Here is a 15,047-nt window from a genome sequence, read left to right on the forward strand (position 1 = left end):
GTGGCTCCTTTATACCATGTGCAATATTAAGTCCTATATAACAAATGTGTTGTTACATTAAATTAATTTTCCCAGCCAGTTTTCAGGAACACAATATGCCTCAGCATCTACAATCTACAGGCAGCTTCTGTGCACCTCATTTTCCCTGAGTCGCTCAGCTGTACTGTTGCTTTCCATTTGCAGCATTTCTCATTTTTTCCCTGTTTTACTGGTATTTCAGTTTTGGTTCTTCATGGTGTATCAGAGCACCACTTCTGATAACAGATTTATCATAGTTCAAAGGTAAAGAAGTCAAATGTATTTAACAGACCTGAATATACTTCCTATAAACAGATTCTGAGCAATATATTTTGTGCTTTTGAAACTGTAAATAAATTTTAGGTTGAGCAAGCAAATACTTGTTGCTGACAGGTATTTATATTCCTACTCATATTCTCTGTTTCTAAGGAAGAAGAGGAAGTGAAACCTCTTCTCCCACACCTCTGTTTTTCCAAGAAATTTGATATTCCTAATCATGACAGAGCAAAGGGAAATGAAAGTCTATTGCAAGAGATGATTCTTCCTGTAAATAGCACCCGGGAACTTCTGCCTCATCTCATTGCATTTAGGCTGCCAGATGAGCATGATAAATAACTCCTTCTTTTTTTCTGTAGCAAATACTTCTCAGTTCTAGTCTTTGCCTGCATGTCACTGCAAGTCTTCATAAATGGCAAGGGTACAGGAGCCTAGGGTTTAGCTGGAGATAATTTTAGGCTCTCTCTTTCAACAAAAATTGCCCAAGCTAAATTTGGACACCGTTTTCTTGCAGAACTAATAATATTTGGTTTATCTTTTGTTGTGCTTTCATTTTTCATTTTTTCAGAAGTCCCAATTACTTATTTAAAAGTATTTATTTAAGAGAAACCATCAGTATGTATGGATTTTTTAAAAAATGAAGTATCTAACTATTCTGCCAAGGAACATGATAAATGTTAGCAATTCCTAATGCCCTTGCCTGGCTCTACAAGAACATTCTTTTAAAGAAGTCAGCTTCACCTGCTGAAAAATGCAGACTATGAGGAAGGGATTTGGCTCTTCAGCAAAAACAAAATATTTTTTATGTTTACTCAGAAAAAAACAGCAGGGTGAACTTCTCTTCCCCAATTTTCTAATTGTACTTAGAGCTCAGTGAACTGACCTGTAACCCTGCCCACATTACAACCTTTCAGTTGAATTCACTTGTATCTCCTGCATGTGAGAGTCATCCTAGGCTCTGGGGTAAAACACAAGCCCCCAGACAGCTGAAAATGCTTTTCATGCCTAATGATTTTAATTCCTTCCCAGAGACAGACTGTATTAATAAAAACCTGACATCAGGTGAGCTATATACCTCCTGGATCTTGTAAATATAAGTGTAGGTCAAGGAACTAGACCAAGGTATCCCTAGGACTGCAAAACATCAGGATAATGCATAAAAATCAGTATCATTAGATAAGCCCCACAAAAATGATACATTGGATGTTAAAATTGTGGTGGATGCTGCAGAGATCCCAAACTTGCATTATACAATAATTTGTTGTCATCATTAAACATCAGATGGAGGATCTGTGATTTAGGCAGCAAGACAGTGTTCGGTGTGGGTGCCGGGTGCCAGCTTCCAAGAGGTCAGAGTGTGCTTATGGAGATCAAATCCCTGTCTCTGATAAGGTTCATCTTGAGCTATTTTTGAACACCCATTTATTTCTGCTGCCTCTCTTCTCAGTATCATCCATTTGCAATTTCAGTACCGTTCTGCTTGAAGGTCCTCAATGCAGACTCACTTCAGAAGTCCATGCTTTAAACCATGCAAAGCTGTGTATAGTTTCCTATTTCCTTAATTTTTACTCCTGGGGGGGGGGTGGGGAGGAGAAGATTGACACAGAAAGGAGACTATTGTAAATACTCTCTAAAGACTCCACTTTGGTTTTCTGTCTACTATAAACACCTTGAATTAGAAATGCTGTGTTGATGACATCTGACACATGTCCCTCTCTGCTTCTTGTCTGAAGCAGTTACCATCTGACGGATGCACTGCTTTTAAAGACCATGGCTTTGAGCTGTAAGGGACAGTGGCTGTAGAACATGTTCATTCGTTCTGGGCTCCATTTCATATGTTTTTGTGGTACAACATGAAAAGTCCAGGATGAATGTGCCAGTTTTATTCATTTATCCGCAGCCTTGCTTGAGAGATGAGTTCAGGGATTTTGTGTAGCTGGATCCGCAGATTAAATAATCTGTACTGAGCATGTAGTAATTGAATTCTAGGCAGCTTTTACAGATCAATGTGATATGCGGATTGACTCCACAACTCGTTAAAGTTGTAAAGTAGGTATGCTTTATTCAGTGCTGAGGTGCATGGGAATAGCTCCTCCAAAGTATGCACACCCAGGGTCGTTTTTCCTTTACATTTATTCTCTTAAAGTAGATTACTGATACACCTATACATATTTAGTATCTATCCCCGCTTCGTATTATAAGAGCTAGAAGGTCCTTTGCGCCTGTGCAGTGCCCCCTTCTGGTCATGGGCAGGGGTCTCAAGATGAAGTAAATGAGTCTTCCTCCTGTGGGCAGGGGTCTTCAAGATGAAGTAAATGAGTCTTCCTCTTCTTAAACTTTTCACCTTTTAATCTTCACGCATGGCCTTAGGGTTTGGTCAGTATCCCAGCCATAAACCATCTGATTCTCCCCCTTATCAATAGACTCAGACATCCGCTTTTCCTTATCAATACTTGCTTATCAGTAGAACCAGACCTCTGCTTCTCCCCTTATCAGTAGTTTGTGCCTTTGTTCTGCTTAGTAAGCATGATAGGTGTTTACAACAGACAATACTTTTGTTTAAGCAAGCGAATTCCTCTACCCTCCTTGTATATTGGTTAACCCTCTGCATCAAATGTTAAATCCAATAACCAAGCTATATATTGGGGGGAGCTCTTAAAAATCAGCAGTTGAAATAAACAATCAGTGTTCCCCAATGTCATATTGTACTTTGGCATACAATGAAAAGCGAAGAATGAACCCGATTCCTTAACATATAATACAGAGAAAAATAAAGTACTTAGCGTTTGCATGAGATAAGAATTTCTGCTCAGTTTCACAAGGGAGATCATCAGCAATATTTTTCTAGCCAGTGGAAAATTCTGCAGCTTGACATCTTTGCTAAACTGCCAGTTTTTAAAGGCACAGAATCAAAATCCTGCACTTACTCAGAACAAATTTGGATCAAAATCCAGGATCACCTTTGTCATTTTTTGTGACAAAGCTGTTCAACTCTTCAGGCTACTAGGAGACCTGCTGTTCTCTTGCATAAAAACACTACTTGCCTTTAGCCTCAGGGCACTTCAGTGAAAATAAAAGACAAAAGTAAAAGTTGGGGGTTTGTTTGTGGTGGGCTCATTTGTTCCTGGTGGGTTTGGGTTTTTTTAAAAACCATACATAACACTTCATCAATTCAACAACCCTTCAGTTATCTCTCTAACTTCTGTACTGTTCAGGGTGACTGCACTTAAGAGGCCATTATGGTTGTGCAACAGCATTTCACTAAATCACTGGGACATTAATTACTGCACCTGTTTTTGTTGCTCCCCGTCCCCACCCCGGGATTCAGGGTTGTTTTCTCTCTTTTTATGAGATGAGCATGGTTGGTTGGGTGGTTCTTTCTGATATAAAATGCATGCATATGGAACTTCATGTCTGTGTGTTCTTTTCTGGTCTATTAAACACTGCCTATATAGAAATCTCACTGTTGAATATCTATACTGCTGATCTGCATCAAGACATTCATGTGATACCTCCAGTAGAGAAACGTTGATATCAGCTGAATCCCCAATGTATTTTGACTCTTTATGTTGTACCACCAACTTGGGGCCATAGGAGTAGTAGAGGCCATGATAAGTGGTGGGCTGAAGTCCAGATTCAGTCTCCTATTTATTTTCTCCTACAAGAAAAGCTGTGGAAAAAAAAAAAAAAAAAAAAAAAGAAAAGAGAATTTTTAAAAATTAAAAATGGAATTAAATGAAATTAAATTAAAAAAGTATAATTGAAGATATTGTGCCATATTCCTTCCTGAACACTTTCTTCAGCCACTCCCAAGCTGAGTTGATGCATTTTGTTTAGATAAGCTAAATTTCATTCAGAAAGCATTTCAGACAGTATCCTTAATATCCTCATTTTCCTTGATGAACAAAGCAACATTTCTTCTCACTTTCTTTTGGTGTCTTTGCAGTAGCTGGAAGGTTGGCTCAATGGGCAAAGAGCCTATTTCCAGCTCTAGTTTTCAACCAGACCCTCTGGAACAACCCTTATTACTGCAATTTTGGGTAACTATTGTGTCAGAAAAGATGATCAATGAAGCCATAAGTAACAAGTGATTACTTGTATGCAACCACTTGTAATGCATTTCCTTTTCTCATTCTAGTTTCCTGTGTCTTGGAAGAAATGCTTTGAGATATCTTATTGTTTTCCTAACTGGTGTACAAGTTTAATAGATTTTAAAGCTTGAAGGTGTCAGGATGATCAGCTTGTCTGATCCTCCTGCACCAGACCAGGGAGTTTTTCACCAGTTTTTAGCCATGGGACCTTGCATGCATTCTTCTCTCAGATAGAGACCTGTAAGGAATGCAAAGTCATGTCTGTGTTGGAATACCCTCACTGCAATATTTTAATGTGTTTTTATTCTTCCAACACCATATGACATAGAGAAGTTGGTACTTTGGACCTGCATTAAATATTCCAGTGATTATCTTAATAAATTAGCATACGAATGCAATTACCTCCCTATTTCTAAGGAGTAAAGGATCATCTCTAGATTTTCATAGACAGTTAGCTTTTAGAATTATATTTTAATTACTTGGATTGTATAATGCATGATTTCTTGGGACAGCTGTAATAGGATTTCAGAAGAAAATTGAATGAGACAATGCAATTATCACCCATGAACAAACTCCTTTTGTTTTTGTCATAGTCAATTCTTGAGGGGAGAGAGGGCTTCTTGTTTAGTGTTTCATAAATTATCTCCTGTTGTAATGGCTTCAAGGCTGAATATCATTGCATGACTCAAAGACGTGGAAGCTCCAGCAGAAAATAACTGTAGTCCAAAAAGTATGTATCAAACACAGAGGACAACTAGTATGAAATGTAATACGCAAGAAAAAACTGGTACACAATGATAGCTAAAGAAATGCATACATTAAAAATAATAATTATGCACTGAATGATGCAGATTAACACCATCTTTACAACAGAAAAATAAAGCAAGGTAAAGTACACATGTTGGGTTTATAGATATGTATACATTTTATCACGTTAGACATGATGCTGTCAAGTGCCTGCAGCACTTGACTTAAGGTATCACCATCAGTACTCTCAAGCATCAGCAGTTTCAAAAATTCTGCCAAAACCTTGCAAACTGGAAACTGCCTATGGTCACAGCTGGCCACTGAAGGAAGGTTCCAGATCACACATCACTTTTCAAGCCAGCAAGTTAATGCCAAAATCAGCAACCTAAGAACAGGATTTCCTAAGCTTTTTCAACATCTCTGAGCCAGCTGGTCACCTCCGCATCTTTCCTTTCAGCAAAACAGGTCTCTGGAGTCAACACAAAGCTCTTTCAATGCCACTAATGCTTTCCCCAGGAAAAACATTCTCATTTGTAAAAAATCCAAATGGAATTTATTTATAAGTTACAGAAACATTCTAGCATAAAATTTATATAATTGCTGGTCTCAAAATACTAAACTGTCAACGATATCACTTGTGTGGCTTGTTATAGCTACTAATAAATACTGTTTACTGGAGTCTTATGTGCCTCATTTTTCTCCATCTTCTCCAATAACAGTCTTCAAGAATTACTAGTGATAACAGAAATACACTAAGGCAAAGAAGCTACATACTAAGACAAGCTTTAAGAAAAAGCATAAAACTGTAAGGTCAGTTAGTTAATTAAGCAACTTTGTTACTGTTTGTCTGGGCCTAAGCCAATAGGGACTGCCTGTGTGCTAAAGATAAGGATGTATACCAGTCAGGTCCACTTTGGTGGTTTGGGAAACTGCACATACTCCAAGAGAAAAGGTAAAAAGTTCAACCTAGAGGAAGACACTGGGCCTTCATCCTCATGACCACTGTCGACTACCACCAGAGGACAGTACGCATGATCAAGGAGGAGTGGCAGTGTTCCAAGAAGGACCCCTCCTCTTCTCAAAAATCTTATGAATATGTATATCTACTAACATAAATTTGTGACAAGCCGGACAGTGAGTGCACGTGTTAGGAGGAGAGATCCCCCAGCTGCTCAGCGCTGAATAAACAAATGCCTACTTAATAGTTGTATTGACTATTGAGTTTCTTTATGATGCTTTTCTCGACATCATTGGTGGATAAAACACATTCTGTTGTTAGAAGCTTGCAAAGATACTGAAGGGCTTTGAATAAGCCCAAGACAAAAAATATATCCAGTAAAAATAACTTGCATCTATTACTGCAAGGACAAAAGCAATGTAAGAATATTTCCTTTTTTTCTTTTAATAACAAATGCTTTAAGCCCACTTTTCCAAATTATGCCAGTTCTTCCACAGCAAACACTGCGAAAAGTAAGGTAATTGTTTTGTTTTTTCTGTTTTTTATTTTAAAGAATTTTTTCCCAGTGTCTGCCCAGGAGATATGAAACATGAAGAAATTTCAAGAAGGTCATGACTGTCTCGCCTTTTACTCACTTTTTTTGTTTGTTTGTTTAGCAGTACTGGCAGTTCACAGAACTATCACTTTGATGGTTTCTTGGATACAGATTGAAAAAGACGTGACATTATATTAGAATGGGAAAATACAGATTGATGTTAACTCCCACTCTGGTATTAAGTGCCAATAACCCATTTACATTCTCATTTGCAGTGCACGCTAATTGGAGCAGACAACATTTCTTAATTTCCCCTACAAAGCACTGTGCAGCTGTGTTGCCATGCAGCCTTAGGAGAATTGGGACATCCAGATGGGGGAGAGGTCGGCATACATCTAAACTACACTTCACATGTCTGCAAGCTTCAAGTAGCCATGCCCAGGGACTGTGACTTCAGGATGGAAAACCCAGTCCTGCCTGTGTCTTTCAGCATCCAAATGGGTAAGGAAGGAAGGGAAACCTGCTCTGTCTTTGTCTGAACAAGGAGAAATCAAGAAAGTTTTAGAGGGGTTTTTCAGAGGTTAAATTTGTATCACTTTCACCTGGAAGAAAAATGCGGCTTGAGTGTGGGAGCTGGGAAAGAGTCACATGTGGGTGTGTTCTGTTTAGTAGAAGGGGTGAGTAAAGAAAGTCTGGGCAAGAGGGAAAGGAGCACAGAGGAGTTGTGCCTCTGTGAGGGGGAAGCTGTGTGATTAAGAATAAGGCAGAAGGGAATGCAAGTGTATTTTTAACTGAAACTAGAGCCACCTTTCTAAGTCTACAGCCAAATTATCTAGGCTTCTCTTATGCAAGGCAACAACTATACTGGGGACATAGCCTCATGGTGACAAGTATGAACCAATACACAGTCATGTACTGTTGAATTTGAGCATTGTACATGCATGGTTTTTTTCCTGTTTTCAGTCTCCAGAAGATCCACAAGTGAAAATTTGCCGAGAAATAAACAGTAAACCAGAATATTATTTCTAGATTTCCTAAACTGAGGAGCTGTGCAGGACTATTAAGATTTCTGTGGTGTGGGAATGTCAGCTGGGAGCAGGGGAGCCGTCCAAATGTGACACATGGGAGCTATTTGGAGCACTAAGAAGCTGATAGCTGCACAGCTAGTGGCAAGGAATTTGTGGTGTGGCCATGGATGAAAATTGCCATGTGTGTGGAGCAGGCAGAATATTGCTGATTACAAACAGAAATTTCAAGTGAGTTGCAATGCATTCAGAAGAAAGGACACACTGGTGTCTGAGGTGAGAGGTACTGAACCAGGCTAGGGCATCAGCACAGACCTTCTAATGGCTACCTCTCTTGGTGAGGGTGTCTGTTTCCCTTGAGTTAGCCTGTCTGTGCAAGGTTTCTCCTCTTACTGAACAGGTACTTCTCAGGGCTATCAAAATATGTTTAGAGCTGAGATACGGTCTCCAGAAGTGGAAAATAAAGGAGATTGACTGGAAAGGGGATAGACAGCTGTATAGTACTAATGCAGCTGTTGTAAACCACAGAGTTCTCCGAGCAAAGATAAAAGCTCAGCCTCATGCCTATAAAAATAACTAGTAAAGGTTTTTGGTTGCCCTTTAATTTTTGTGGGATTATAATATGTATTGCTCCTGTCATGGGTTCAGCAGTAGAAGTAATTTTTTCTCCTGCTTAGTAGCTGGTGCAGTGCTGTGGCTTTGACTTTTAGCCTGGAAACAGCACTGATAACACCAATGTTTTTAGTTGTTGCTAAGTAATGTTTACTCCGACCAAGGATTTTCTCATTCTCATGCTCTGCCATTGAGAAGGGGAAGCTGGGAGGAAGCAGAGACAGGACACCTGACCCAAACTAGCCAAAGGGGCCCATGTCATGCCTAATATGAAAACTTGAGGCAGTCACCTGGAAGGCCCGGATCACTGCTCAGGTCAAGCTGGGTACCGGTCAGCAGGTGGTGAGCAATTGCATTCTCCTCCTGTGTTAATTCCCTTATCATTATTGTTATTGGCAGTAGCAGTAGTAGGTTTGAGTTATACCTTAGTTACTGGAGTGTTCTTATCTCATCTCAACCCATGAGATTTACAGTCTTTCCATTCTCCTCCCCATCCCTCCAGGAGCAGGGGGAGGAAGAAGGAAGGGAGTGAGCAAGCGGCTGGGCTTAAACCATGACTGGTCCACAGAGGGTGTAGGGAGACAGCCTTGCTGTCCATGTCTCCTTTTCTAACTCTAAATCAAAGTACTTTTCCAACCTTAATTTGCAGGAGTAGAGCCTACTTCCTCTGCTCTGAAAAAAATCTGATCGATCTCTGATCTACATTTGGACAGTGTGGGCCTTGTTCTCCTTGTGCTCCATCCAAGTAGTCTGAGCTACTGGATTGACATTAGTGTTGCATTCCCGCTGTCTGCAGAAGTACAGCTACAGAACACTTGATTCTGAAACGACAAACATACCCCTGTAGTTCAAACAGCGCTCCACTAGGACAAGGAAGTTAATGAAACAGTCAATAATGTTTTACAGGCCTCCCTACTCTAGCTAAGAGTATCCAGATGATTATGACGATGATAACAATTACACTTTTTAAAGTCTTCTCAAAGTGCTGGTTTGGCTGAAGACCTGAACATTAGGAATGGCTGTTCTTCTGCCATACCACAGGTTTGCAGCCAGACACCCACATCCTTTGTGGAACAGTTAGGGCTTTAAATGATGTAGGAAAATATGAGAAGCAATGTTTCTCAACTGGCTCAATTAGAAAAATAAGAAGTCTACAACATTTGGTTGTAGGAATCTGTTGCCTGACTTGTTTGAGCTGTTTAAACTGAGGGGAAGGAGTGTAAAAGCTGAATTATCATTTTAGCTCCACACCTGGACATAAAAAGTAAGGATCTTTTAATCCAGTTTTGTGGGAGAAACAGATGGGAAGATGTTAAGCAAATGGCTGGGTGTACAAAGCTATCCAAGGCAGTGGATATGGGTTAAAGAGAGATGAACTTGGCAGTTGGCAGCCCAGAGCTGTTAGGTGAAATTAGAGAGTGAGAAGGCTCCAGTGAGAAAATGCAACAAGTGAACGCTAGGGGAAACAGGGATGCTGGTTGGACAACAAGTAAAGTTTGTTGCAAAACTTGAGATCCTTCAAGTCAGAGCGGTCCGTGAAGCAGACAGATTTAAAAAAGAGAAATCACTGACAGCCAGAGAAGGAAATGTTCATAGAAGTGGCAGAAAAATCAAGTTAAACAGCACCAGAAATGTCTCCTTTAATTTAGCAGTTGCTGTTGAAGCACACTGGAGGAAAACCAGGAAGCAAGCTGTCAGAGAAGACAAGGTCCCATGAACAGACAGCTTGCCTGAGACCTATGGAGACAGCATGAGGAGATATGATCAAATTTTTTGTCACGGAGGCACCAGCTAATTTGCTAAAAATCAGAAAGGTAGAGTGGGAGGAAGGGCAAGATTAGAGAAGTACGGCACTTGTAAGCGAAGAAGATAAAGCAGTTGAAAATAATGGAGAGAACATGAAAACAAATGAAATTAAGGGACAGTTTCAAAGCACAAAATGCATTACCTTCCCCTGAGGTGCTGCAAAGACCAAGCTCTTAGCACAACTGACATCTTTTTAGAAAGCTGAATCTCCTGCAACATCTAGCAAATCACAAGTTACCAGAAAATAACTGTTTTACTGGGTTTCAAGAAAAGCTAGTGTCGTGGTTTAAACTCAACCATAAACCTCGTTCACTCACTCCCCCCCTTCTTGCCCTCCCCCTGCTCCTGGAGGGATGGAGAGGAGAATCGAAAAGAATGCAACTCCCACGGGTTGAGATAAGAACAGTTTAATAACTAAGGTATAACGCAAATCACTACTGCTACCACCAATGATAATAATGGCAAAGGAAATAACAAGGGAAGAGAATCCAACACCTCAGCACCAGCCAACAGATAACTCGCCCCACTCCCCCCAGCCGAGTACCGACCGATACCTCATCCAACCCTGCAGTCCCTAGCCCTTCCGAGTAACTCCCTGTTACATCCTGGGCATGACGTGCTGTGTATGGAATACCTCTTTGGTCAGTTTGGGTTAGGTGTCTGTCTCTGCTTCCTCCCAGCTTTCCTTCCTCCCTGGCAGAGCATGAGACTCAGAAAGTCCTTGGCCAGACCAAATATTTGAGCAGCAACTAAAAATATCAGCGCTATCAGCTCTCTTCCCAGGCCAAAAAATGAAAACATAGCACTGCACTAGCTACTAAGACGGAGAAAAATGACTGCTACTGCTGAACCCAGGACAGCTAGCAATACTCTAACATATGGATGCTGGGATGGCCGGACTGTCAGAGGGAGCAATTCCACTTCCCACCACCCCCCAACTCCCTTAAGATACTGGAGCCTTCATCTGCGCTTCACAAGAAAGAAAAGCAAAACCCTGTGGTTTTCCTTGCGAGAACTAGAGATTTTGCTCTGAAAAGCAAATTTTCTCTGCCTCCTTTTCACAGTGATACTGGTGGGTAGGACCAATCTCTGATTAAATAAGAGCTATCAAGATTAGTTTCAGGAGTTAAGCATGCCTTAAGAAAGAACCATTATTGAAACCAGAGCTTGTACTAAGAATGTAGCTTGTACTAACATGTTCAAAGCAAACATCTTCTGTGATATCCTCCAAATCTTTATGTCACAGCTGTCCCTTTCATCAGCTTCTCTCTGAGGAGTGGCACAGGATTTCTTTCTTTTAAGGTCTTGTGGGCATTCAAAATTGGCAGTAAGAAAGAGGGACATTAAAATTACATTTATATAGGGCTTTTACTCTAAAAAAAAGTAAGACGTTAAAAAATGAAGCATTACCTTTAAGCTTCATTTGTCTCACTGCAGTTAAGGACAGTGGTACTAGGAGGATACGAGGTCTTACTTGGAGGAGTTTAAAAAACCTTTGATGGTCCAACAGAGAGGGGCAGATGTGGCATTTCATGACAAGGACTCAAGTTGATGCAGAGACTCAAATCCTCGTTTATTATCACCAAGCCCTTTTTTATCCCCTTGTTTGGTACTTTCCAACCTGCACATACATACAACGTTCAATCTCACTGGCCACTGTGAAACCCCAGGTAAATAGTCCAATCACAATGTTGCAGACCCTCTCACAACCCCCACCTCCTCTGGTCTCCACCTGGGATTCCCACCACAACTACATCCTGGCCCATCCTCCCAAAGCTTGCTTTTCAACCTTCCCTGTCCTTCAGCATTCCAACTCATCGCCCCAGGGCTTGTCAAGCACCAAGGCCTCAGAGCTCATTCACCTTCACTCCCCACAGGCAGAAGCAGAGATGCCAGACTTTGACCATTCTGCTTTTCCCCACTAGCTTTTCCTTCTCAGAAGGGAACATCTTCCTCTCTAAAGTGACTGGCATTTCTGCAACTGAGGGGTCACTTTACTTCCACAGCATTTCCCTTTGCACTTTAAGGGTGCTGCTCTACATTTCACATCTGCCTGGCCTGTGAGTCTTGTTCCTCCTCCCTGCCTGCCTGGGAGCTGCCTGCTTCTTGACTGCAGCACAGGCTGTGACTGCAGAAATGAGGTAGGAGTAGAGAATGGCAATGCCTCCCGTAGCTTTTCAAATGCTCAGAACTATTTGTCACTCATGCAAATAAGTATCTGACAAACATATGGCTAGGAATGACCAATAGACCCCCTGTGCTCACTCACACGGAAGCTGGCAGGGCTGCTTGATGTAATGTACAGAAGAAAGCTGGAATGGGAAACACATTTCTTCAAAACTAGGGAATTAGAATGTTTTCAAAAGTGATCTGTGCAAAATAGCTGCCAATTCCAACTGTTTGTGTACAGTGTTTCACTCTCTCTCAAATTCTGTCTCTCCTAGCCCACCACAGACCTGCAGGAGTCATGTAATCAATTTCTCCATTGTATTTGTACTTCACATTTAAGCTGTTGATCCTTGCCCCACCATTTAGTTGTGTTGGCTCTTCTGACTGCCCGCTGTCCAGGTGCAGAGTATGTCTGTCATCCTCTTCCTCTGAGTTTTACCCAAACATTCAAAAAATTCTTATCCTTGCTGGGTCAATTATGGTCATTTTTTTTTTTTTTGTATAAATAGTAATGGTCTTCTGTGTAACTAGGAGAGACAACTGCTGAGATTCAAGCAAGAGGTGAATAGCAGCTTCATCTCATCTCACCGAGTCTTGTCACAGGATTAGCCCAAAGACTCCTCCAAGGGTCTGAGAGAAGAAGATGCTGCTGGAGCAAACGGACTTGGCCAGCCCCAGCCCTCATGGAAACACATGAAGATCCAGGAAATATCCATCAACAAAATTCCACTCCACATGACTCATCTTCTTTTCCCTATTTTATCTCAGGTACTAACAGGTTAGTTTATTTTTAAGCTAGCTTTCCTAAAAAGGCAGAAAATGTTTAGGGCCATCTAAAGTAAGATCTACAGGACAAGGAGATAATGTCAGCTGGGAGTCATGGGAAAAGTCTTGGTGCTGGAGGCTAGAAAGGGCATCATTTGTGGCAGCAACTCTAAGTGGTCTTTTGGAGCAGCAGAGGAAACGTCTGTTTACACCATTGCATTTTTAAATCTCTGTCTGTAAACTGGTGGAGGGAGGGAGGCTCTGAAACTAGGTGCTCCAGTCTGTTCTCCAGAGTAGTACCTCTTTGCCAATGCCCTGTCTATAAAGTGTTGATGATAAATTAAGATCTGATGCTACAGGCACGTGAAATGTGACGGTATCAGGGGAGAATCACACAACCCATCTACAACGGGTTTTTCAGGATGTCATCTTCTTCCTCCTGCTGTAAGTGATGCTGTTCAGAGAATTAGTTTTTTAAAAAATAAGCTGGTATTTCAGTGATTTTTGCACAACCACAACTCTGGAGTCAACTACGCTAAAAGTGACTGCATTCAGAAGACTTTCTTTCTTTGCCCAGTTGAGGCTGCTGATTCTCCAGCATAACTGGTATCATCTTGAGGTCTGATAACACAGATAAAGAAAACAATAAATAAACAATAACGCAGTCAAAAATAAGGCAAGAGGACAGTATAGCTTTTCAGACTCTTTTATCTTCTTGATTCAGATCTTGAACTCCTGGGTGCACTTATTTAAGATTTCAGACCCTGGGTCAATGTTCTATATCTGGTTTTTATAGCCTGTTCTTCATGTATAGTCTGTACTGACTCTTCATAAGGAATATACTTGCCTGCCTATTGCATCTCATGTTTTCAGTCTTAGGATGACAAATTTCTTTCTGGTTCCCTGGTAAAAGCCAAGACCACATTCTCTGTACCTTTAATCTGTTGAGATAGATAGAAGAAAATAGAGACAGATATAGAGTTTGTTGCTTTCTCATTTCACAAGTCACACAATACAACCACTTCATTTTGATTTCTGGAAAGTGAGCACAGAAGGGTGGAGATCCTGTAGTATGCGGTGGTTCCTCCCTGGAAATACAGAAAAACTGTACTTTCTCAGTTTCAACTAGGGTGTCAAGTAATGCGTTTCAACATCAACAAAAGAAGAGTAACTCATACCTGCAGCACCATGTAAGATGAGATAGGCTTATAAAGAAATCTAACACACACCTGTATGACTTATTAAAAGCTGTAAACCCACCAAGTTTCCACTTAACCAAACATAAATAATTAGGGCATCAGATTAAAAAATAGAATGGGTCTTTTAACCAACTTGTAATCAGTGCAATTCCCACAGAGAAGGTATAAGCATCCATAAATTTTCATCCACACATCCACCTCCTTAAATCCACTAGGCCCTAAAACTTGCAGTGAAAGTTTAAGATCTGATCTGGAGTATTTGCATGATGCTGGGGTCTGAAGGATTCCAGGAAACTGTGTCCCAGACTTCTCAATTCTCATTGGGTGCTGTGCTATTAACTGGCAGGAAATCTCACAGAGTTGGTAGGGAAACTGTGTCTTGGTTTCAGGCCAGACTAAATTTAGGAAAAATTCTAAATTAAACAGACTCCTCGTTTTTCAGGATAACCAGAAGTTCAGTTCTGGGGAGACATTGTTCTCAATCCTCCTTTACAGCTGAACAGATATCCCTGGTAGAACACCAACACTTTCTTTTTATTTTTATTAAACCCTAGATCTAAGTAACTTACGAAAAACTGCTATTATTTTGATAAGCATTTATTTAACAATTTGTTTCATGGTGGAAAGCCCTTTGTATCAGATACGTCTGAGAACAGCCCAGTTTGGTCTCCAGAAAAGGCTTCTCCTGTTTATTGAAAACTGTTTCTGTTTTTGTTTTGTTTTGTTTTGTTTTTTTTAATAAAGTAGAAGTACCTTTCTGTAACTCTTTAATCTTGCTGGAGGTATAACATGAGATATAAGCAGAAATTTAATTAATTTTACTCTAGATGCTAGACTTAGGCAGTC

At 40.6% G+C, this 15,047-nt stretch overlaps 1 long non-coding RNA gene across 1 annotated transcript; it reads left to right on the forward strand.

Annotated features, from left to right (window-relative positions):
* Positions 1-6,084: 6,084 nt before the first annotated feature.
* Positions 6,085-13,861, forward strand: LOC136013119 (uncharacterized). Its single transcript, XR_010612150.1, has 3 exons — positions 6,085-6,607; positions 6,901-7,126; positions 12,769-13,861. It is a non-coding gene; the product is annotated as an uncharacterized LOC136013119 (long non-coding RNA).
* Positions 13,862-15,047: the final 1,186 nt, after the last annotated feature.

The sequence above is a fragment of the Lathamus discolor genome, chromosome 4 (genome assembly GCF_037157495.1).
Source record: "Lathamus discolor isolate bLatDis1 chromosome 4, bLatDis1.hap1, whole genome shotgun sequence".
Classification (NCBI taxonomy): domain Eukaryota; kingdom Metazoa; phylum Chordata; class Aves; order Psittaciformes; family Psittacidae; genus Lathamus; species Lathamus discolor.